This window comes from Maniola jurtina, chromosome 14 (genome assembly GCF_905333055.1).
Source record: "Maniola jurtina chromosome 14, ilManJurt1.1, whole genome shotgun sequence".
NCBI lineage: Eukaryota > Metazoa > Arthropoda > Insecta > Lepidoptera > Nymphalidae > Maniola > Maniola jurtina.
The window spans coordinates 2781903-2806929 of NC_060042.1; the positions used below are offsets into that span (position 1 = coordinate 2781903).

The following is a 25027-nucleotide window of genomic DNA, read 5'->3' on the forward strand; positions in this document are numbered from 1 at the left end:
ACCATTATTATTTATTAGCTACGCAATCGGCGTAAAGTTTATACTTATAATATTTGGATTGCAGCTACAGTTTGGTTTTATCTCTTTGAAATAATGGAGAAGTAAAGTGTTTCTGGATCGCCAATTTTCCCTTTCCGGAATTCCGTCAATATCACAATGCATACCAAGTACCAACCCAGTTGTAAGTCGCAACTACTGCCCTAAAGCTGCCTGCTATTGGAGATATGCCGACTTCTTTAAATAATGTTTTGATCACAGTTCGGGAGGCATTCTTGACTCTTCCCCACGTAATAATGAACAGGCTATCCAAGCACGCTGTGTTACGGCGTATCTTTGAAATAGAAATGGTTTTCTTGAACCAAAAAGACTAGATCTAATCGATTATCTGAATTGGTTTCTATCTTTTTCAGTAACCAACTTGACTGTCTGTATGATGCCGAATCAGGTTTAGAGCCAAACTTAGGCCAGAATATATTATTTTGTACCCCTTGTCTTCGAAGTCATCTTTTCCTATTGATAGAAGTGTTAAATGGTGGACTCTTCTTTTCGCAGAAGGAACAGAAGGAGCACCGAAGTGTGTATTGATACTGCAAACAGGCTCTTGTAATCAAATCGGTATGAATTTAAAAATGCTAGCAAGTCTTCTGCTGAGCATGAAGCAGATTTTTTGGTAAAGATACCTTTCAGTATTTGCCTAGCCAGGGGATGAGAACTGAGCTCGGAGGAACTTACAAGGTTTCCGAAGTTTGCCACAACCGACTTGTGAACTGCTATGGTCCTGGGCGCCAGCTTTATAACTTCATAAAGGTAACACTAGTACCTAGCCAAAACTTGTGGACTAGGGTCATCTGCTAGGATGTCCCTCGATTGTACCTGCAGCATCTTAACCAGATTGGTCTATAGGTTTTCAGAAACGATAACCTCCAGATAATTCCCACAGCTTTACTGCCTCCTCTGACCAATATACTATCTGTTTGGACGCACCAACCAAGCCGCCAACTCCAAGTGTTCCAGTCATTGAAGAGCACAATTTGTGCGGAAATCTATTAGATTTTAGCGCAGGGGTGGCTTCTATTTCCTTTGGTCTAGTTCTGGTTTCCCTAATACTCTGTTCCACTGTACTTCTGACTTAAGTGGCGAACTATTCGTGGAATTAACGCTGGGGGCGGAAATATCCACCCCAAGTTATACTTTCACTGCCACTGAATGCTTCGCAAAATTGGCTCTCTGTATCGGTCAAATCTTCGCTGACTTGCTTCAGAACAACTGCTGACCTTCTCGAGGCAGAGAGATCTCTGGTATTTCATATTCCTGGGATATCACCGAGAGACCTCTTATATTGAGGTGTCATTCTGGTAAAACTCTCTCTCTCTCTTGACAACCTGTCCGCTATTCCGTTGTACAGACCCCGGTATATAACGAGATATGATGTGACAATTCATTACATCGCATAATTCTAGAATTTGTATCGCAGCATTCAATAACTTTGTCCATTTGGTGCCACCATGTTTGTTTATATAAACCACGCTCGTTCAAATGTCCGATTGCAACATTAGCGTTTTGTGGGAAATTTTGGGCCCTAGTGTTCGAAGGACTTCGTATACACCCCATAAGTCCTTTAGGTTGCACAGGTGACGACTGTTTGCTATGGCACCCCAGTCTTTCTCTGTTGCATCTTCTAGTATCAGTAGTAGCATCTGTAGTAACAAAGATTGATGGATCTTGATAATGGATCGGTAATGTTTTGTGCATATGTTTTAGCCACCATTCCAGATGTTCTTGCACAGCATCTGGAATCGGATGCCTCTGATGCGGCCGAGTTGTTTTAGTAAGCGAGATGATTTCTGAATTAGGTGGCAATGAAGTCGACCCAGAGGGACTGTGATTGATGCGAAATTTAGTTTGCCCAGATTTATTCTTTATTTATTTATTTGCATTCATGTCTTACATCATAAAACATATATATATATATATTATAATATTACAACATAAAGCCCCGTCAGGGCGCTGCAAAGTATAACATTGAAAGATACCTAGTTAATTAATCAATCTTAAAAAAGTATTGATAAATAACAAATGCATTAAGCAACAAGTGCATTACAAAATTACTATAAAAACTTTGATATTTACTTTGGTATTGTGCCGACTCCATCGAGCTTTTTCTTGGAATACTGACTTCAACACTTCTGAAACTGTTGCATTTTCGGTGTCGAAACACCCTTTCACATTCAAATTCAAAATATTTTTATTCAATTAGACTTTTACAAGTACTTTTGAACCATCAATGGTTGAGTTTCGATGAGTGTTCCAGGTAATACCCGGATATTCTATGCTGAACGAAGCCTTGATCGAAGGTTTCGTTTGATTGATCTGCCATCCCAGGCTATTTAAATATTCCGTAGCAATTGTAACTTGTTGTTCCAGGATTATCGGATCTTAGTCAATAAACAGAAAATCGTCGAGATATACTATTACCCGGATCACTTTTTGACGAATCTGCTGGCCCACCCAGTTCGTAATATTGACAAACGCTGAAGGGGCACTCGCTAATCCGAAAGGTAGACAAGTCATCTCGTATATTTTCTCCGGTTACAAGAGTGACAAGTATCGACGATGATTTTGATTGGTGGGCACATGAAAATATGCCTTCGAAAGGTCGGTTCATCATGAAATCTCCTTTACCCAAATGAATCTATTGCTGCGTTATCAGGCTCAGGGCTAAAATATAATCGTTGAGCCTTCTCAAGTTGAGTATCGGCCCATGACCTACATCTGTCTTTTTCCTCAGGAACATTGCTGACAAGAAACCTGACTGATGTAAGGTCCGGGATTTTAACATTCCCGTATTTCTACAGGCATTTCTGCAGATGCCTGTGTCTGATAACTCTGAGCGTTTATTCGAGAAAATTTCGCTAAGGGGAAAGTATTCTTGAACGGAATTCTGTAGCCATTTAATATATTTAAAAGATTCACTGGCGCCTTTTCCCACAGATTCACGAAATAGGCTAGGCATCCTGCGGTGAGGAAGTCATTTCCCTCCTTTCCCCTGCTATGTTGCGTAAGGAAAGGGTCTTTAATGACTCCCCCTATGTTATACGGCGGATCTCTTTTAGTGGTGTTTCGTGAATTACGAAATCTATAGTGAGCCGGTTGAGAGGTTTTCGGTTTCGCCGTTTTGTTCGTGTATGCCTTTTCCTTATTAGGAAAGAGTTTATGCATACCTTCCCACTCTTTTACGACCTCTGTTAGGGATTCTTCTTTGAACAGATGAGTTCCTGATGGGGGGAGGGGGGATATTGTGCAGGTTACCCCTGAACTAATAGGTTTATGGGTCTCTCTCTGTTTTATTATTTCTGCTCAATGACCACATACGTATCGCAGAAGGGCATTCGAGTTTTCCCTGAATTCGGAATTTGCTGCAACAAAATCGCGGCCCACCACATTTTCCTAGAATCTCAACTGATTCCCAACTGAAGTTATTGGTGCCAACTGCCCAGAGATTGTTAGGTTTTAAAGAAGTAAATACTGTTGTGACTTGGAACTACTTTTGGGCGTCCCATATCTCACGTTACAGCAACTAGTCTTACCTAGTCTATGGCAACTCAAACCATGCTTTACGGCCGGAGGATCTGCTTGCGCAACCTTAGGTTCTTGTTCTACGGTGGTTGGCGCAAAATCAAAAACGGTGAGATTAATGTTCTTGTCTTCCGTCAAACTCGCTAGTTCCTCTGCGATTCAGCAACTCTTCTTCGAAGATTATCTTCTTCAGTTTCGCGGTTGTTAGACCAATGGGGAGAAGCTTCGCTTCCCTGGACCTGGTCGTTTTCCTCCTCTTCTGATTGTGTACTGCCCGGCAGAGAGTCATATGAGTTATTAAGAATTAAGATCCTCTTTAAGGACTGGTATTTGTCCGACGCAACGCTCTGCTGCTGGTTTTGTGTAATAGTTATGATATATTTGTTTTGCTCTGTCTGCGAGCTAAGTACATTAGTAACAATGACATTTACTGACTCAGCACGGAAGCGAAATGTTCGCCACTACCTTGCGTTGGTGTGTCATAGGACTGTGAACGAGCAGATGAGCTCAAGACGTTTGTGCAAGCTCTACACTTTGCTGCGCTATGATGCACTTCGGCAGGAATCACCAACGATCGTTTCGTAGCCGTAGAGGGGCATCTTATTTCCGTTTGTAGACTGAAATGCTCCAACTCTGAAGAAGCTTCCCGCCTTTTTTTTTTTTTTTTGTGTTTCAGCTTTAGCTTCCTTACAGTGCTCATAAAGGCATCGTAGTAAGAGGAAAGTATTTTCCCCATTAAGTTGTGTGGTGCATAGAGAAGAGCTCTTTCCAGAGGCCATTTGACATTACTTGTAGATGGGTTGAAAACTCGTGCTAGATCTACTGTAGGAATGGCAAGCCTTAGCTTTGCCTCCATTACTGCCGGGCCTTGGTTGCCCCCAAACTATATGCGTCGCGTAAGCGTAGGCGAAGCGCATACCAATGTATGTATGGAATTGTATGAGACATGGCATACCACTTGCGTGGCGTGAATCGTTCGCGTAGACGCAATGCGTGCAGTTATGCCTACGGATTGACGCGCGTCACTACGCACGTGTCACGTGTACGTGCTTGGTGTTTTTATCTTGTACGCAATGTAGGTACTGCAGCAAGGAATCCCATTGACGTTAGTTCGCCCATGGTTCTGGAATTAGATGCGCAATTCAGTGATCTCGTCATTTCATAGAACACATTTAGTTTATCAGTGCTGCATTTTGTGAGACAATGGTCGTCACACTAAACGGAATGACATCGCAGTCGATACGACAGCCGTCTTTTCGGTTGAGACGACGCCGCCGTCCCATTTGATGCGACACGTGTGACGCGTCGCCTGAATTGGGACGTCCCGTCGTACCACCGATGCGACGGCCGCCTCATTCTAGGCGACACCCGCCGCCGTCTCGAACGAGGCGTCGGCCGTCGCGTCGTGCCATTTTAAGGTATTTACGAGTAATATGTGACTCGTTCGTCGCTGGGCCTTATGGCGCCGAGCGGTAAAATATTATCAACAATGGGCTTGAAAGCGCCGATCGGATAGTGCGCGTAATAATAATTACTTGAGTGACGTGTTGACTTCACGAATATCGAAAGCGTACTGAAGAAGATGGCCACCGCGCGCTGCCTGGCTAGGCATTCCATTCATTCATAACAGACAAGGACAGGTATAGTCGAGACATCACGGATTTACCTAGTGTGCGAAAGAGATAGAAGGTGTTGACGACGGATATTGGAAGGGTAATCTCACATGTGGTTCAAGCGTAGGCTCGAACACCTAAATAGAAGGTATTGTATTCATTATCGCGTCAACTAGAGCGCGGTAATTGCTGTATTGTTCCGGCCGCGTATTGTGAGCTTCCCAAACTCTATCTCGAATATGATCTCAATCCTAGACAGTGACTTGACCTATATCAACTCTATATTTTATGACATATCTATTAAAAATACATGAATTTTTTTAAACGCTATAAATTATTTTACCTACCAATGTAAGAGATCCAATGAACTGAACTTAATATGTGCAGTACTTATGTAAGTATCAATAAATAAGAGTAGTATGTTAGGATCCAACGAACTGCACTTATGTGAGCACCTAGTACCTAGTACAATAAATTAGAGTAAAACGAAAAAGGCAAAAAAACCCATTTATATAGCTGGTACCGACCTAGAATAGTCTTCGATGGCTATGTCGGAGGAAAAAGGGGGAACGCAAAAAAATCGATCAAATGCGAGTCGGTCTCCCCGAGAGGGATTGCTTCTTCACCATCGTACAACAAATAATACTTTTTTTATGTAAATTCACCACAAATTCATGGTTTTCGGATTCCCCCTTTACTTTTGCTATAATTAAGACATTGCTACCATAAATTTTAGGATTCTAGTACGACGGGGAGTACCTTAGATATAGGTTTCGATTCCCTTGATGGACAGACAGACAGACAGCCAGCAAGACAACGAAGTGATCCTATATGGGTTCATTTTTTCTCTGGAGATAGAGAATCCTAAAAATGTAAGAGCCCATACCATACTAATGCTGTACTATGCCGTTACGGTAACAACAATTTTCGACATTCCCATAAAAATTATAAGTAGGTATACTAAAATACTAATAATTATTTATTTGAAACTTATTCAACTTTAACAAGCGTATAAAATAAAAAATAATCATAGTTTCATTTTCAAAACAAAAGATAGAACTTTCCAAGTATTTCAAAACTATGTTAGTGTAAAAAGGAAACTAAAATGAACAAAAATAATAAGAAACATATTACACTAATCACTTAATTTTCCAAACAGAAAACAAAAACACGGTAAAATCGCGGAAAAAACAAAAGAAAGTTGACCATTAAATCGTGTTCATTTTCACAACTACTAGTCCGTAGTACTGTAGTCCGTAGTACGTTCAAACGACGCGACGGTACATTGAGTGAAGCCCAAACCCAACCTCAATTCCGGAAAATGCCTTTACCTAAAAGACCGTCTGCATACTACAGACGAAACGGTCGGCCTGTACGGGAGCTGTGACTGTATGCTCGACCGTAGCAATAGGGAAATTTCCCAACCGAGCGGTGTTGTGCTCGGTGGCGCCAGCTGGGCCGACGGTTATGCGTTGAAACTTCTATATATAGTGCAATTTGGTAAACGCTCTGTCAATGCGATTGGAAGTTGCGTGTTTCTCCTTGTATTCCAATTAAGCTACCCGTGCTGCCATCTAGGCGTAGGTCGTGAGTTATCAGGCTGGGGTTCGTGTTTCGAGCGTTGTTGATTGATTGAGTTTAGAAGCGACATCTTCTTGCGAATGTGGCAACCGCTACAGGCCCATGGTGTGTTCGGATACTGTGACTGAGGGATCAGCGTGATGGAGTGGCATACTTTGATTACGTAAGTATTAAATAGTTATTCGATTCTATTCACACCTTTCCCATGTCTCCTTTTTCCCTTCCCATCTTTCAATCTGTTTCAGTTAGTTCTAACTTCTAACGCAAGTTTTTGGAATCATCTGAATTTCGCGTTTCTTTCAATTTAAATTCAAAAAATGCATTATTTTTTTGTAGACCAGACTGACTAGATAGACTGCATCAATTTAGGTATTATAATTGCGAAAATGTGTCTGTCTGTCCTTTTCACGGCCCATCCGCTTAAAACCATTTTGATGAAAGGTAAATAAGCTACTTTATACCCTGGAAAATAACTTAATTTTCACAGGATCTTAAAAACCTATATCAACGCGGACGACGTTGTAGGCACTATAGTATTTTACATGGTGAATTAATTTGCTCGTGTCAAAATTCTTGGAAAGTAAGTACTCGAACCTGCGAGCATGGTGACATTGTGAGTCTGGAGAACCATAACATTTTGGTGGACGAATGACTGACACAAATTATTTGGCCGATAATCGCTAATTTTTGATACAATTACACTTAATTTGAAATTCCAAAGAAAAAACCACTGTTATTTCATCGTTTTCTGCCGGCGACCCCCACTGATGGCCAATTTTTTACTGGCAGAATACCCGTTGCATTTGCATATTTCCATAACTTTATGCATATTAAGCACTTGACTAAACTATCGTGCGATCAAGAGTCTCTGGTCTGTAGGGACCCTAATCTATGTAGGTACCTTGTGATCCGCTTTGTGCTAAACTTTGAAAGGACATTAATCATGATTGCTATTTGCTCTTCCATTAGAGTTTCGTGAAGTTTGTGTAGATTTGCATTCAAGCTTAAATAATTTAATTTAAAGTTTTAGTTAGCTATTTGGAATATCAAAAGTAGGTAGGCACTAGGCAACACAGAGGTGAGGAGGAGGTGACAAAGAGTTGTCATCATCATTTTCAACCGATAGACGCTCACAGCTGGACTTCCATAGTTCCATACGCCACGATGTTGCGCCGCCTGTATGTAGCGTCTCACTGCGACTCCATTATTACTTCAGCTTACGATGACTTCTATAAAACCAAATTCCCGGTCACGGTCAACTACTTTTGTATGCGTAGAAAATTAAACATAGGTACCGTGAACGCAGAGTTGCCGCTATCATACACCTAACTAAATACTACAACAAAAACGAGATAAATAAAAATCTGGACAGTGACTCCTTTTTATCCCGGAAAATCAGAATTCTCACGGGTTTTTATAAAGCTAAATCCACGTGGACAAGCAGCGGGCATCATTCAGTAAAATATCAAAATGGTCATATTAAAGTTTACTACTTAACTTCTTTCTCAAAAAAAACTTTGCAATTTCACAAAACATATTCTTTGCCAAACTCTTTCGATATCGCGTAATCGCAAACTACTTTAGCGAACTAACTCAACGCCAGTGAAAATCTGCGCAAACTTTTAAATGGGAACCCAAATCTACTCTAATCTATTATGATTAATGTACTTTCAAAGTTTGCATAAAGCAGTTAATTAAATAAAGTACTTTATAGGTATATGGTGTATTTATAGGTTATCCGGTACCATGGTACTGAGGTTTAGTTTAGTTAACTCGCAGTAAACGGGGGTACGACTACCTTTATGGAACAGTTTTTGAGAACTTGCTGTGGTCTAGTATTAATAAATTCTGTTTAATCCATAATTTCATAATCCATACTAATATTATAAATGCGAAAGTGTCTGTCTGTCTATTTGTTACCTTTTCACGGCACATCTTATTAACCAATTTCGATAAAATTTGGTTGAGTGATCGCTTGTATCCCGAAACCCGACAATGGGTAATTTTGTTATAACATTTACGTAAACTCTAATCTAAATGAATCTAGAATTTGACAGGTCTAAATCGACTGCCATCCTTTTCCACAGGAAGTATTGTGACAGGCATGGCTGTCATTTTATTTAGGAAATTACGTACAGCAGAATTAGCCACCAACGTATACCTACTACTTTTTATTCCGGAAAACCCAAAAATCTAGAAAAACAGAATCCACGGAATTTTTAAAGACCTCAGTCCTGTCTGTATGTACTTTATAACAGCATTAGCCGTTTTAAAGCCGGACGTGAGGAAAACGTTAATTTTAGCAAAAGTTTTATCACAGCTGCACTTGTCATTAAACGTAATATCGTTCGCCGGTGTTTCAAGTGCAATAAAAATGCACTTAACCTCGTGTTACCGATAACTCACACTCGGGCACATGTTATTGGTGGAAATTCAATAACTCAGATACCTACTTGAATTCCCCTATATTATTTATACTATCTCTCATATTCTTCTACATTTTAGCATAACTATTACGTTTTGTTCCTGTAGGCTAACTTGCGGCGTTATGAGAAGTTAAGATTACCGTTGTTTCTTAAAGCAGTTCTGTTGAGAAGATCTAAGTTAAGAACTTTCTAACCCAAATACCTGTTGGAATGGCGTTTTTTACGGTGCTCTTAGAAGGCCCTACTTTTAACCATGTCATTAAATGATTATAATTAGATATTAGTAAAATAAGCCAGTGGGACATGTCTGTCTTTACTAGATGGTTCCAAATACAGATATGCTACTTATATGAGATAGGTAGGTATCTCCGTAAGGCACCTGTCAACTGAAAGGGGGCGTAGCGGAGATGTGCTTAGTCAACAAATCAGATTTTTGAGCACGTCATCTTTTAATAATCTGATTGGTCTGCTGAACTCATTTCCGCTCCGCTCCGTTTTACTCTACTTCAGCGGGCAGATACCCTAATTCCTCCTCGTAAAGTCATGCACAAAAAAAAATCACCTATCAAAAAAAAATCTTAAATCATTTCAACAATCCTAATGGTTAATTTGATCCTAAAGTAACTCCCTTCCAAGTAACAGGAAACACCACATAATTTAAATACCCCTCAATCAATATTCTACTCGGTACAGTCGAGAGCGAAACGTGAACGATGAGTGCGTCTCAAAGATGCAGTGAGGGGAAACTCCTGATAATGAAGTCGGCAGTTCTCGATGACCCTCGACTTCACTCCAACGCAGTGTTGGCGAAACAATAGACGATGTGTAGGGCTACCAGGCCGTTTTTTTTCTTTTTCAGCGACTGGGCTGAACAATGGGAATAAATTAGGACTTGGAATGGCTGAATTTGAGAGAAAACGCGTCCCGTCCTAGGCCACATTACCTACCACTTTGTATCAGGTGTGATCGTGGTCAAGCGCTTGCCTGTAATTTTTTTTTTGTAGGAGCATACGCTATTGTTAAAACTTTCAGTAGATAATTATGTTGATTTTGTCCTCACAAACATGCCTATATCTATAACTGCTTACCTAATGTAAGAAATCCAACAAAATTCGCATTTCCTGGTAACCCTATGAAACAAGAGGCTGTTAAAAACTTGTTGGCTGTTGATAACCGCTACTGGAATAGGCGTCCTCGTTATCATTACAAAACTGAAATACAGCTTCAGTGCTTTTCAAACTTAGATTAATAACAATATGTTTATATTTACAAAATATGCACCACAATGTTTAAAATCTTTACAATGTATAATCTATAGGTACTAATATTATAAAGAGGAAACCCTTGTATTTTTGTATGTTTGTATTGAATAGGCTCAAAAACTACTGGACCGATTTCAAAATTTCTTTTACCATTACTTAGAGGGATACTTCCGAATCCGTATAGGCTATATTTTATCCCGGAAAATAGATAGGATTTTTCGTGGTAGTGTCCACCCGTGCGAAGCTGGGGCGGGTCGCTAGTCACTGATAAAGATAGGTACACCAAAGATAAACTTTCTTACAAATTAAACTTCCACAAATTTCCAGCACCTTCAGACCTCAATGTGTACAGTTCGAAGAACTGATAGATAAATATCATTATTAAATACTAAGATTAAAACTAAGATGAATATAATATTATATCCTTTGAAATAACAATTCAACAAGTTATTTTGAGCTTCACTTTCCTCAAGTTGAGTTTCCTCCTCAATGTCCGCTACTAAAATCTTTTCATATTTTGGGTTTTTTATATGAATGTAGTGTTGTTTTCTTCGAGCGGGCCATTTGTTTTCACAGTGAGAACGAGTTGCAAGCGTCAACGTCGGTTTGCTTTATAGGAACAAAAGCGGCAATTTTACTAGGATTTACAAATGTTACTGCTTAAATATTATGACAGAACTTTATATTTTTTCTTGACTACATAAAACGTGATAACTAGGGGACATCCAGAGCTTATTAATTTTTATTTGATTGCTTTGTTGTTGTTGTTATTCCGTCAAAATTGGTAACTAATTTTGCTTCGATATTTTTTTTATTATACCTACTGGTTTTAGATTACTTGTACAATATGTATGCCTTTCGTATGGACTCCGACTCGCACTTGACCGGTTTTTTTTTTAAACAGCTCAAATAGAAATTCATGAAACTTCATTTCTCTACACAGGAAAACTTTCCAGCATCGCATATAAAGTTCCTTGAACTACTTAATAGGGTTGAGATAAATTCGGAAGATGAATAAAAAAGGTTACGGAAGTGTAATGGAAAAGTTTGGAAAGTGAACGGGAAGAAATAGGTACCTACAATGACAAACAAGTTTTATTTTGAAACTTTATAAACTTTACATGACGTATTAGCCGATTTCTAAAAATCCCATCTTCGTCGATGTAGAGTTTAGGTTTAAAAAATATCTATGTAAATATATCTAGGTACACTAATATTATAAAGAGACTGTCAGTTTGGATGTAGGGAGTAGGTAATAATCTACGCAACTACTGACCCGATTCTGAAAGTTTTTTACTGATAGGTAGCTACATTATCCACGAGTGCTATAATATAGTTGCGGAGAAAAACTAGTATGTACTTATAATATATTTCAACAAGAGCAAGCATAGCCTTCCTACATTTTATTTAAGGTCTAGTACTTGTATGTTTTAAAAGACTTCTGACAACGATGAGGGTCTTAAGAAGGCACGTATTTTTTTTCGTATCAAAATATTTTCCAAAATAGACTCTGTAGTCTGTATCTATGTGCCTTATATGTATTTCGTTTTTTCAATCTAAAGCCACATTTTTAATTAAAAAACATTACTGCAATCCCATAAAATTATATGACTACCGCTTTATAACAAGCACTTCCATTTTCTCCATAAAATACTTAAGCATAATATTTTAATACTCGTTCCAAATGGTATTAAAGAAGTTAAATCGCCGTATATTTTTCATTCTAAATGGTAGATGAGAACACAACATCCCTTTTATAAAAATCCTGTAACATTTAAATGGATGCTGTATTTTCAAATGGTAGCTATGAGGTCAACTTTTTTATTTCCACGATTATGTAAGGGGCATCACCCACGGCGACTTTTTTTATGCGCATCGCATGTGTCGCTATAATAGGGATGATGACTAGTAGTCAGATCAGCGACTTTTTATCAAACGTCAAAACGGAGCTTGTATGAAATGCACAGATACTCATAACATTTGACGTAATTTGACGTACTTTTAAATTTAAAATGGTTAGTTATCTTAAAACTAGCATCGAATGTGGATTTTATGAATTTTGGAAGACACTCTGTTTAATAATTACTATAAGAAATAATTTATTTTTGACATAGGCATCATCCCCATTGTAAAGTGACCTTTTTGCGACTTTATTGCTACTGTATCGCTGTAAAAAGTTACGGTGGGCGATGGCCTTATCGATTTATTAATAAAAATTGGTATAAAAATATTTAAGGCCAAAATCCACTAAAATCCAGTACCATCTAAAACTAGTGTAGCTATTAGATTTAAAACTACAGCTCGCTAGACAAAGCAAAATGTAAATGTGAACAGTAAAAATATCCATTTTGCGTTTACAATTCAGCCTAAAAGCTTTTTGTTTGAATTGCGAGTTGTATTTACGGTACGTTGAAATTTTATATTCTATTTTTCATTTCGAACATCGGTAAGGCTTTTAGTACTAATATGAAGGCTCGACCCGATGGAAGCATCATCGCACGCTTGCGATTCTCTGCTTGAGTTGCCCTCGCCGCCCGACCCAGCCTACGGAGTTATGGACAAAAAACAATCTATCGCTATTTTTATCTGATGCAAAAACTATGCAGTAGTACTTAGTTTACGTAAAATTAGATAATTTAATTTGTACTTATGAGTTATACTTCATTGATAGTAATAATAATTAGCGCATTGTCTTAACCTCTATCTATGATTGAATCTGTTGCTGGAAACAACCTTATATTTATTTATTTCATAGCATAATAACAATTCAGGCATCTATACACTTTCGCGTAGTTGATAGATCACTTAATTAATTATTATTATTTGTACAGAGCAGAATTTGATGTTTTTCAGACAAAAAATCTGCTGCAGGTTGCCTACGCCGGCCTACATAAAAAAAATATGTATCGTTAGAACGTCAATAATTATTCAAGCATCGGTTGTTTTCGTAAAACCGAATTGATCACTTGATCAATTAGATCAGCGTAATCGGCTGTTGAGATAAGGCCACCTTGCCGCGGTCACGTCCAGAATGATCGTGTCAGTCTACGGGTAAGGTAAGACCCAGTCGCCAAAATAATTAATAATTGGGTTATGGCCTATGCGGCCCTAATAGAAAATTTCTGTTTCCGTCGCTTTGGTCAGATTGTGCTCTCGAACGAACGGTTGTTAAAAACGAAGTCTCAATATTTTAAACATATTTTCATCTGAATGTTTTGTGTTAAGGCTGTAAAAAATAAAACGAAAACCTATATACACAGCTATTAGCTACCCTAACGGTGTTTACTAGGGCAAATATTTCAAATTACAATAAATACCTTGTTCTAAAACTCTTAGGTATAGTAGAGTAGCTAAGCTAGGCGCAAAACAAGTTGTCCAATCTAAAGTTGCAACATGGCGGTTTGGGTAGATTAATTGACTAAAGATTAACACACATACAAGCCTATGAGATCTTTTTTGTACAATACGCTGTAGCCATATGCCTTGCCTCGTTTTTAGATTGGATTACTGGTTTTGCGCGTATCGAGAGTCGAGACGTACGGAGTGCTTCAGGCTGAGTTCGGGGCTAGCATTGCAGTGTGTTTAGGCACAATATATAATGGCACAATACCACGTGGAAATACCTGTACAATCCAACCCCAAGAAACCCCAGATATGCAATTGACTTTACATCAACGTGCTCTTTGAATGACAGAAATACAGTAGCTCTGGAATAAGGTATCTTTGGAATTGAAGAGCATTTGGAGCCGACCTCCCGTCAATATCCGTATTGACTATTGAACTATTGACTATTGACATCGAGCAGCCACTAACGAATACAACAATAGCCCGTGGAGTTCACTCACTATTGTCTATCCTCGTACGCCGCTGTATTCAATTTATTGTATCTACGGCCTCTACAGATCTGGGAAATTCACAAAATAATGAATAATGACTAATGCGTGATAAACAAAAAGATTCAACCTACTCAGCAGTATCATTTTTTTCCTGAATCCAATATTAAATTTATTATCCTACTCAAAAATGTTTTTGTTTGATAGTCCTACCACGCCGCAATAGAGCAAAAAAAAAAAAGAATCGATGTGATTTTTTGCGTGGGCATAGGTAAAGTCTTGGAAAGCGATATAGGTTACTTTTTGTCCCGGAAAAACAAACGGTTCCTCCATCCCGCATTCTATTTTTCGCGTATTCAAGGCGTGAATTGCGTGCGTGATTCACGCCGCAACAGTCTGTTGCCAACAGATCATACAGATCCACGTGACTTTTTGCATGGATTTAGTTCAAGAACTGGAGAAATACGTAGATTTAATTTTTTTTTATCAGAAAATATGAGTTCCCACTTAATTTTTAAAAACCTAAATCCACGTTAGTTCTTGCTACATTGCTAAAGATCAGTATGAATGAGCAGGAATACAATGTAGAGATAGAGAGAGTTTTTAATATAACCTCGAAAGTCGAAATTAAATGATCAAACATCACAAAAATTGGTCATCAGAATATGGGGATGGATATCAAACGGTGAGCAGTCGCCGGCGAATGTACAACAATATGACGTGGAGTACACTTCATTGTCTACTACAAGTAGATACCTACATTCAACTTCGACGATTGTTCTGTTCAGACCAGGGGCCAACAAATAATAATATATAGCTAGGCTGCTGACTGACATCAAAGCATGCAGCTCGAACCACTGTGCCTAAAAACTTGATACTACGATTAAGTAATTGTACTGTAAAAGAGACAGATTTACCACTAGATTACAAGATGGGCGTTATTCAAGGGGCGGACCAACAAATTCCCGAAAAGCCGACAGTGCATCGGCAGTACCTCTGGTGCAGCAAATGTTTATGGACGGTGGTAATCATTTAACATCAGGTGATCCGCCTGCTCGTATGCTCGCAATTTTTTATTTAAAAAAAATTATGCCAGCGATATAACGCTGTTTCATTTGTAACCCCCGACCTAAAAAGAGGGGTATTATAAGTTTAACGTGTGTATCTGTGTGTCTGTGTATCTGTGTATCTGTGTATCTGTCTGTGGCATCGTAGCGACTAAACGAATGAACCTATTTTAATTTAGTTTTTTTTTTTAGTTACTGCAACCTTCACTTGTCGGGGATGTTATAAATTTTTAATTTAGGTATACTTGTTGCATGCATGTAGACTTGGTAAATGGCATAGGCTACTTTTTCCCCGGGAAATCCTACGGGATTTTCAAAAATATAAATCCCCACGGATGTCCCGGGCATCATTTAGTACCTAATAATAATTTTATTTGACCTTTTTAAAGTTTTCGTATTGGATGTGCTGTCAAAATGTAGTTAAACAGTCAAACTAATATCATTTGTCGGGTTTGTGTTAAATTTTAAACTATGAAAAATCAGCCCTTCTCAAAACTGTAGGTACACTGCACAGTAATATTTTCGTGAGGGCTATCGATAACCATAAATTGGCCATCGCATCGGCATGGCGCGGCGGCCAGTGAACGGATGTGACGTGAGCACCCTCGCCATTGTTTACGCTCGGGTGTCAACGCGCGCCATTTTGGTCTACCCTATTATATGCCTACCCGCAATACGCGATAAAAACCGTACTTCATAAAATCCATGGGTATTGGATAAAAGCCATATAGACATATTGTATGATATACGCTTGATATACGAATAAAAAACAAAAGCAAATTCAAATAAACTGTTTTTTTGGTCTTTTAGTTAAAAAAATTATTCAATTTTAAATTATTTAGCCTTTAGAAGCTTTTTAATTTTTATAACTTCTATTTTTTGTTGTAAAAATGATGCCCCAAACGAATAAAGGCGTAATCTAAAAACGACGTAGAAATTCTTCTAGGTATTCGCGCTTCAAAGAATTGCCATCATAAAAATCCAGAGATCGTCAGACTGCAGTCTTGCACTAGGTACCTACTTATAATTGAGTGAAAAATAAGTACCAGTATTTTTAGCAATTGCTTGAATTCGCAATTTTCTCTAACGACATTAGCAGATCAAACACAGTAACAGAAACAATATAATGTAATATTCAACATCTCTATTTAATTGGTCCATGATCTCTACACAGCCACCCCCGCCTGGTCTAGACTCTAGCCATTCGTCAAGCTAGGCATAACTAAGCGCCATTTTGTGACCACAGACAAATATACTGTAATCTGTTAGGTTGAATGGATTGTTACACTGATTTGTACAACTATTTTTGAGCTACAGAATTTCTCTTTATTTGATTTTAAAGTTATAAGGCCTATACTTATAGAGTTTTCAAATATTTTGTTTGGGCAAATTATCTCTAAATATATATTGAACTAGTTATGATTTGGTCATGCTGTATATTTCACTCCAGAAACTTATAAGAATGCTCATAAAGAAAAGAGAGATTCCCGTGCCCCCAGGCCCTTCAATAAAGACAATAAAGGGATTTGGATCAATTAAGTAATAGAAACGGCAGATCAATAAACGGCTCAAGAAATTAATACATAATGATGATAAATTAATATAATTAATAAATAACACTACATACATAAATCCACCTGCAAAAATCAAGCATTCCTTGGATAAAGAAAACAGCTTACAACTAAATATGTTCACATATTAAACTCGTATCCATTGTCATACCTGTATAAATAAAGACGAACTAGGAGCGTATACCTATATAAATGAAGAACGACTAATAACATAATCCTCCCGTCTCCTTCATCACCACATAAGACAAGTCTCTCGCGGATAATTTATGCAAATATCATGTCGCGCCGTACAAAAGGATTTCACTGAACCCATTAACTTGAATAGTTCACTTCATACGATCCTTAGGCTTGAAACACTCAAAACGCGGCGAGGCGCAGCGAGGCTACCAGTTCAGGAGTACCGTCCTCCATCCCAAAACCATTTAACAAATCTTCTCTAAATTAACATGGCATCAAGGACAACTTTAATAAAAATAAAGCAATTGTCAAAATCAGTTCAGATTTGACGGAGTTATGAACATAGAAAAAAAAATGCATGCATTGTAATGCACCTCGCCACATTTTGTAGGTCAATGGTACTATCCCAGAAACATTTATACTGGTAATAACTAAACAAAGTTTCAGCTCAATCGGATATACGCATAGGTAACAAACGAACACACTAGCAAAAGATAAAGAGGAGAGGCACGCGCATGATCACTATCGCATCTGAATATAGCAAATGATGATTTTCCCCAAGATAGGACTCATTTGTTTAGAAGATGCCTATATTCTAGCTTTAAAGATACTCGTATTACAAATAACTCTTCAGACCCAGAATGTTGAATTTGCAAAATTATGAATTTCGGTAATATCTTTGGTTCCTTGTTTTATAGCTGGACCCGCGTTTGATACTTTTCCGCCACGCGTTGTGTATGCATCAAGCTTTACTACGATCCTCCTTCTTGTAAGTTTCAGGTTACTTCAAATAGAATTCCGGAATCTTCAACCGAACTTTGTACTCTGAGAGTAGGTATTGTCTTACGCGTTTGGTTTCGTCTTGCGAGGATGCCAGTCCTTTGTTGTTTGCCTTTGCGACGCATCTAGACGTTATCACGATAGGCACTCGAGGATTATTGTCTTTAGAACCGTAGATACCTACGTACTCGTATATCGCATCGATCTTAATCGACAAAGGTAAAAGTCCTTTTACTTTTCTAATCGCCTGATTAACTGGTTCACACAGTTTTTCTATTGAAAATCTGCTAAAATGTCGAATTTATTAGTCAGCTGTTAAGATTTTTTTATTGCGTGATGGACTTACGCTTAGTTTGAAGGTATTTAGGTAGATGAAATCTATACAAAAGAAATCCTGGTCAATATTCGTTTTATATTCCAAGGAAAACAATTGTTGATTATGTCCATGTTCATTAAAACTTGGTTCGATATCTACGGTTACCGATCCCCAAAGTATCTCAAACTCGTAAACTTGCGAGGCAAGTACCGTTCGCACTGAAGTGGTTCTGCCCTTTGCAGGATCATTCATCGCATCCACCTTGGCAGACGACTCACGACCGCGCAATTCTTAAAATCCTAAGGGATCTCAATCAGAAGAAATTATAGTTCTACCTATCTACATTTCGAGGAAAACTGAATTTTTGACAACCCTAGGTGAAACGATAATTAACCATCGTTATAAACTGATGGAACTTGGCTGGAAACACTGACACGTGGCTTGACTCTTGATCTTGTTTCGATTACCGCACTAAGCAAGACATAACAGCCACCTATGTACGGTCACCGATCCCCAAAGCATCTCAAACTCGCAAGTGCAGGGCAAGTGCCGCTCGCACTGAAGCGTTCTGCCCTTTGCCAGACCATTCATCGCATCTAGGCTGGCACTCGACCGCCGCGCAAATTACACCCTGAAGCACTAACTCGACCCCGTTGACAAATTAAAAACGTACTATTAAAATCTCGGCCTCGAAAGAGGAGCGGCGTCCTAGGAACATAATTAGGGGGTAAAGCATTGTCACGAGCACTCCAACATCCGGGACGAGAGTCATTATTCTGGTACCTACGTCTAGTTTCTTTTGAAGCTGTTATTTTTAATATGCAATTTTACATCGGATGCATGTAAAAGCATGGAACTTTGATGTTTTTTGCTATTGTATTTTTTTTTAACTAAAATGTTTCTTTATTTTTGAAATTTTGAATGTGTTGGGCCACGCGCAGCGTAGGGTTTTATAGTTGCCCATCACAATATGCGGACTATATTATGATAATATACCATCACAACACATTCTAAGCTGCTGTAATACCCCGTGAGATTGCGTGCAGCCCTATTTAAGAAACCCATTCGCCCCTATTACGGATTCCCGAGACCATTTCCCGTCGCCGTAACAACTTAGATAAGAGCCTTTGCAAATAGCCAAGTATCGATCTGGTTTATCACGTAACAAAACTTTAGAGATACTTTCCTTCTATAACTATGTATAAAGTGTCTAGCAATAATGATTAATTGAAATATTTAAGTATATTATTATTATATTTTCTACTGACATTACAGGCCGTGAAGCAGAAGTGGCAATGGGCAGGACACATAATTGGAAAAACCGATAGACGTTAGGTTAGGGTCCTAAGGTGCTAAGTTAGTCCTTGGCCCTAGGACTTCGAGGTCGCAATTAGCTGGAGTGTGGCTCTAGCCGGTGACCCTGGAAAGTCGGTAGCTGTGGCACAAGCTGCCGTGTCTACATGCAGGTGCATGAGGGCAGGGAAGTCCATCCTCCAGGATGAGCCCAATGGGCGTCGCGCGAGAGAGACACCGCCGCACGTTCTTCAGAATTCCTGGAGCTTCTCAATACGTACTGACGAAGGCCACCGAGGGGGTTTTAGTGGGTCGAAATCCCACATAACCCGATCGGGTCTCTCAAGATTTCCCCTTGTCAAAAACAAAAGGGTTCTAAAGTGCTAGAATAGTCACCTCGCACCGAAAAGCACAGCGTTTTGAAAGAACCTTTTTGATTTCCGACCGCTCTTTAACCGTTGAGCTATTGAAGCATAATAGTTCAAATAAACATATTTTAATTAAGTAAAACACAAAAACAGTGCAGATGTGAGTTGCACGAGTACATAATGCACTGTATACGGGCGAGCATCAAACCCATTATGGTATAAATGAATTAGTGATGCCGCTCCAGCGGGCCTTTTAGCTACAGAGCCGCGATGTGGAAATTCAATTAGGTGCATATTAGTGTGTTTCCTATTGAGTAAATAGTATATAAAAATTGTATTAGCGTGATTTTAAACTATTAAAATCATATAAAACGAGCTGGCGAACAAAATGGTGTAATTACACTTATAGTCAAAAGACCACCAAATAGATATCTAAACTTATTTTCAAAAAAAAGCCTGAAGCTAGAAGGTTTCGGTCACTGAATACGAATTGGAATTCATTTTCAAGCAAAACGGACTAAAACCGTGCTAAAATTAGGCCCAAAGTTCGTGGTTTCGATCAAAACGGTGTATGATTGCAGTAAAGTTTCAGCAGCTTTCATTCAATTTCTTTATCCTCCTGTAAAATTTTATTTCATGAAATTATACCGTTTTGATCATCATATAAAGTGTGTTTTTCATGTTTTTTCCAGCCAAACGCCGCGTTCCTACCAGGAAGATACAACAAGAAATCTTTCAAAAACTTTTGCCGTAGATAATAAGGACGTAGAGTATAGACCACTCTACGTATGTAATCTATATATAATCTATCTATACTAATAAATAAAATTGGAGTGTCTGTCTGTAATTTCGAAATAACTACCTCATATTAAGCTCATATGGTTATTTGAACGATACCATAACTGAATCACACGTTTTTAAAATTTTTGTCTGTCTGTCTGTCTGTCTGTCTGTTTGAAAAGGCTAATCTTTGGAACGGCTGAACCGATTTTGACGGGACTTTCACAGGCAAGTAGAGGATTGACCAGGGCGTAAAATAGGCTACTTTTTTAACCGACTTTTAAAAAGGGAGTTGTGTTTTTCTACCTATGTACACCGAAATCTCCGAGATTTCTGAACCGATTTGCGTCATTTCTTTTTTAATCGATAGAGGAACTTTGCGACATTGTTTCATAAAAAATTTGGAGTCCAACTCCTCAATCCTGATGCTGCAGGGGATCTGACCAATCCACGCGGGCGAAGCTGCGGGCATCAGCTAGTACTTAATATTATAAAGAGGTTAAGTTTGTGAGTTTGCTAGTAAAGGGTAATCTCTGAAACTATTGAACCGATTTTGAAAACTCTTTCACCAGTAGAAAGCTACATTATTCCTGAGTAACATAGGTTATATTTCATTTAAAAAAAAAAATAGAGATCCCTATGAATATTTTATTAAGCTACCCGTGCGAAGCCGAGGCGGGTCGCTAGTAATTGATATAGTTCTAAGCTGAATCCCTTCCAATCATTTCAATTCATGTAAGGAACTTTGGAAAACAAAATTTAAATTAAATTAGTTCTCTTGCTTGTTAGCGCAGAGTTGGTCGTTGATCGGCGAAAACTCAAGCAGCGCGATAATCGAATCGACGCTTAATGGCCCGTTGCCTTCTTCAACCATTTATTGCTTCTGAAGGCGTAATATAAACGTGTATAAGACAGACAAAGTGGGTATTAGCCGCAAAGATTTTACGTTAATTTTCAGCTTAAGTACAAACAAGTAGCCATACATTTCAATTATTATGTAGGTACATGCTCGATTAAAACGCTATAAATAATATATAGAGACAATGGTAAAGCAAAGATTCCATTCATAGAGACAAATTTCAAGTAACTTCTTAATTAATCAAATAAAAAGTAAAGAACTTAACATCAGATAACTTCTGTAACTCCTTAATTTTTAGATTTCAGGTAGGTACAGTTTTGGTGATACTGCGTTTCAGCGAATTGCGCATACAAAATTATCTACATCAAATCCGTCTATGATTTTTACGCAAATGAATCATTCTAAATACTAAATACTGCATGTAAGGGATTACATGCCGTGTTCTCTCTCTTCAACACTGCTTTTCAATTTACTTATTTATTATTTATTATTTGTCAGGTAGACACGCCCTACTTATTTTTCATTTTTAAACAAGTTTCCCTTTCGATACCTACCTATGATGTATTTTATAGTAGATATACGAGTAGGTGTAAACAATTTGCATAATTTTTATATACATATTAAGTCTCCCAAACCGCACTGGACTAGCGCGGTGGCAAACTATAGCCTAAATAAACCCTTCTCATTCTAACTAGAGATCCGTGTTAAGTAGTGGGTCCGCTATGGATGGATCACGATGTTATTATAATACTAGAGGATGCCCGCGACTTCGTCCGCGTGGATTTAGGTTTTTAAAGATCTCGTGGGAACTGTTTGATTTTCGGGGATAAAATGCCTATGTTAATTACAGGGACGCAAGCAACCTCGGTACCAAATTTCATACAAATCGGTTAAGCGAATGGATTTTTAGAAATCTCGTGGGAACTTTTTGATTTTCCGTGATAAAAATTAGCCTATGTCTGTCCTCGGGATATAAGCTAACCCTGTACCAAGTTTCGTCAGAATCGGTTTAACTGTTGGGCCGTGAAAATGAAGCAAACAGAGAGACAGATAGATACACTTTCGCATTTATAATATAATAAGTATATAAGTATTAGTATGGATGTACCTAGACCGTAAAAATGTTGTTGAAAAATTACGAACATCGTTTTGATGCAGTGGTACTTTTTATTGAATTTTGAATAAAAGGCCTTTTTGCGGCGCGGCACGGCTCATTAAGCCCGGATTCGATTATCTTAAGCGACGGAACGCGGGCGTTCGCGATTTTACCAATTAGCTTTGAAAAATGTACCAGATTAATTACGGGGGATGGCGGATCACTTAAAATGTTGCAATTAATTATTTTTTGGTGTGTAATAACAAATTGTTTATTTTTCCATGTTGACTTGCGAAAAATGTAATTTTTCTTGGCTTGTTAAAAATAGGTAGGCAGACCTATTTATTTCGCTACAGAATAATTAATATAATATATGTAGCATACCACACATAGAAGCGTGACAGAATTTGATTAAAACATGAGGCAAGTATAGACAGTTATGTGGATTTTACTTTGATAGTAGATATTATGTCAAACTCAATCGGATGAACGATGCGCGAACTTATTGATAACGAACACACAGACCGTAAACAGTATTTCTATAGTAAAGAAAGATTTTTTATATACTCGTAAGTATAAAAATCGTAACAGGTATTTTATGGGTTCGCAAGGTCCGTCGCTTTCGTGACTACGTTCAATTTACCTTGGTTAAAATATTTGCACTAAATAGACGATCAAGACCAGTGGGTTACGATAGTGATTTGGTTTTATGGGTAACTAGCCAACCCACCCCGGCTTTACTGGCCGAACAACAGCAAGTAACACATTTTATTAAGAGGGCTCTCTCCGTCACTCGCTTCATACAATCGTAGTTCCAATTTCATTTGAATATTAAGCAACCAAAATCCATGAAATTTTGCAGACATATTCTAGAAACTAATATCTATGTCTGTGGTTTTTCAGGTTTCGGTTAAAATATTCGGTTTCAAAGTTATGCGGTCTTAAAAATTTACATATAAATCTTTGAGCCCCTGTAATTTTAAAACTACATATTTTTAGAATTTTTTTAGAAATCTAAAACACCACAGACACAGATATTAGTTTCTAGAACATGTCGGCAAAATTTCATGGACTTTGGTTGCTTAATATTCAAATGAAATTGGAACTACGATTGTATGAAGCGAGTGACGGAGAGAGCCCTGTTAAGTTAAATTAAGTAACACTATTTGACAAAAACCCAAGTAAATAGCCACTTTATACAAAGAAAAATTAAAATATCAGAGTAAGAATAAAATTACTTAATAAATTATATTACGTACCTATAGGTATCTCTATTGGTCTTATTTAATCACTGTGATTTAAGTAAATATAAGTATAATCATTTGCTAAAAATACCGCTCGATCCTATGTAGAAAACATACATTTGAGGTCACGATCATCATTATTCATCATCATCATTTATCTCGCATCCTGTACTTAGGTACATTTCTGTGCATACATTTAAAAATTGTATATCATTGTAATTTTATAAAATGTATATAAACTATATTTTTAGACATAATATATCTACTAATAATATAAATACAAAAGCGCTGTTGTTTTATATAACGCATAACTGCCTTATGTGCCTTCATGATTGGGGAATTAAGATCGAGCACTTATCTACACTAATATACTTTTTATGGATGAAAGTGTGTCTGTCTGTCAAGCCTTCCTTTTTATTATCCATTTGTTTAACATATTTTGACGAGATAGTCATCCCGGAGACGTGCATAAGCTTTTCATCCCGGAAAATTATTCTGGAATTTATTAAAAACCAAAATTCAAACGAATGAAGTCGCGAGCATCAACTAATACGTATAAACAATATCAAATACAAACATTATAGGTATTCCATTCAAAGCCATTTTAAACCGCTATGTTTATGTATCTCCTCTGAACTGTATAAAAGATAATAATGGGACGTTACTTACCTTGGAGCTATCTTCGTCCCCTGGTCGAAATATTTCAAATATTTCTCACATTACATCAAACTAGCAAGAGTCCAGTAAACCATGGCTATAAGCAAGTCAATTAAATATAATTTGCTGTACCAATTATATTTATTTATTTAGGAGGAAGGAGCGAAATACACGATCACTCAATTCCGCAACGCGAGGGGCACTGACCAAACATATACCCCGCGCCGCCCTCGGCAAAGATTATGAAAACTGAAGCCTGAAATTTTATAGACTTGTAATGTAAGGATCATTAACTTATGCACTGGCTGTTGTTTGTGAACTTTACTTGGGAACTAAAGTTAGAACTTAACACACATTAATTAAGTACTAACATTACTAACATAATTATAAGGAAATATTGTTACTCACACACTATAATGATTTAATATTAATTAACCTCTCAGTCTTTTGTTTAGTAAGTAGTCAAAGAAATTACTTTTCAATTTTTATCAAAAGTTATACACGAAACTTTGTTTGTTTGAAACCGGC

The 25027-nt window shown here is 37.8% G+C and overlaps 1 protein-coding gene across 1 annotated transcript in view; it reads right to left on the reverse strand.

Annotated features, from left to right (window-relative positions):
* LOC123871970 (thrombospondin type-1 domain-containing protein 7A-like) overlaps nt 1-24759 on the reverse strand; it is a 100696-nt gene extending 75937 nt beyond the window's left edge. Inside the window, exon 1 of the mRNA XM_045916057.1 lies at nt 24512-24759. The gene's annotated coding sequence lies outside the window, so the exon portion shown is untranslated. The remainder of the gene's footprint in view (nt 1-24511) is intronic.
* Nucleotides 24760-25027: the final 268 nt, after the last annotated feature.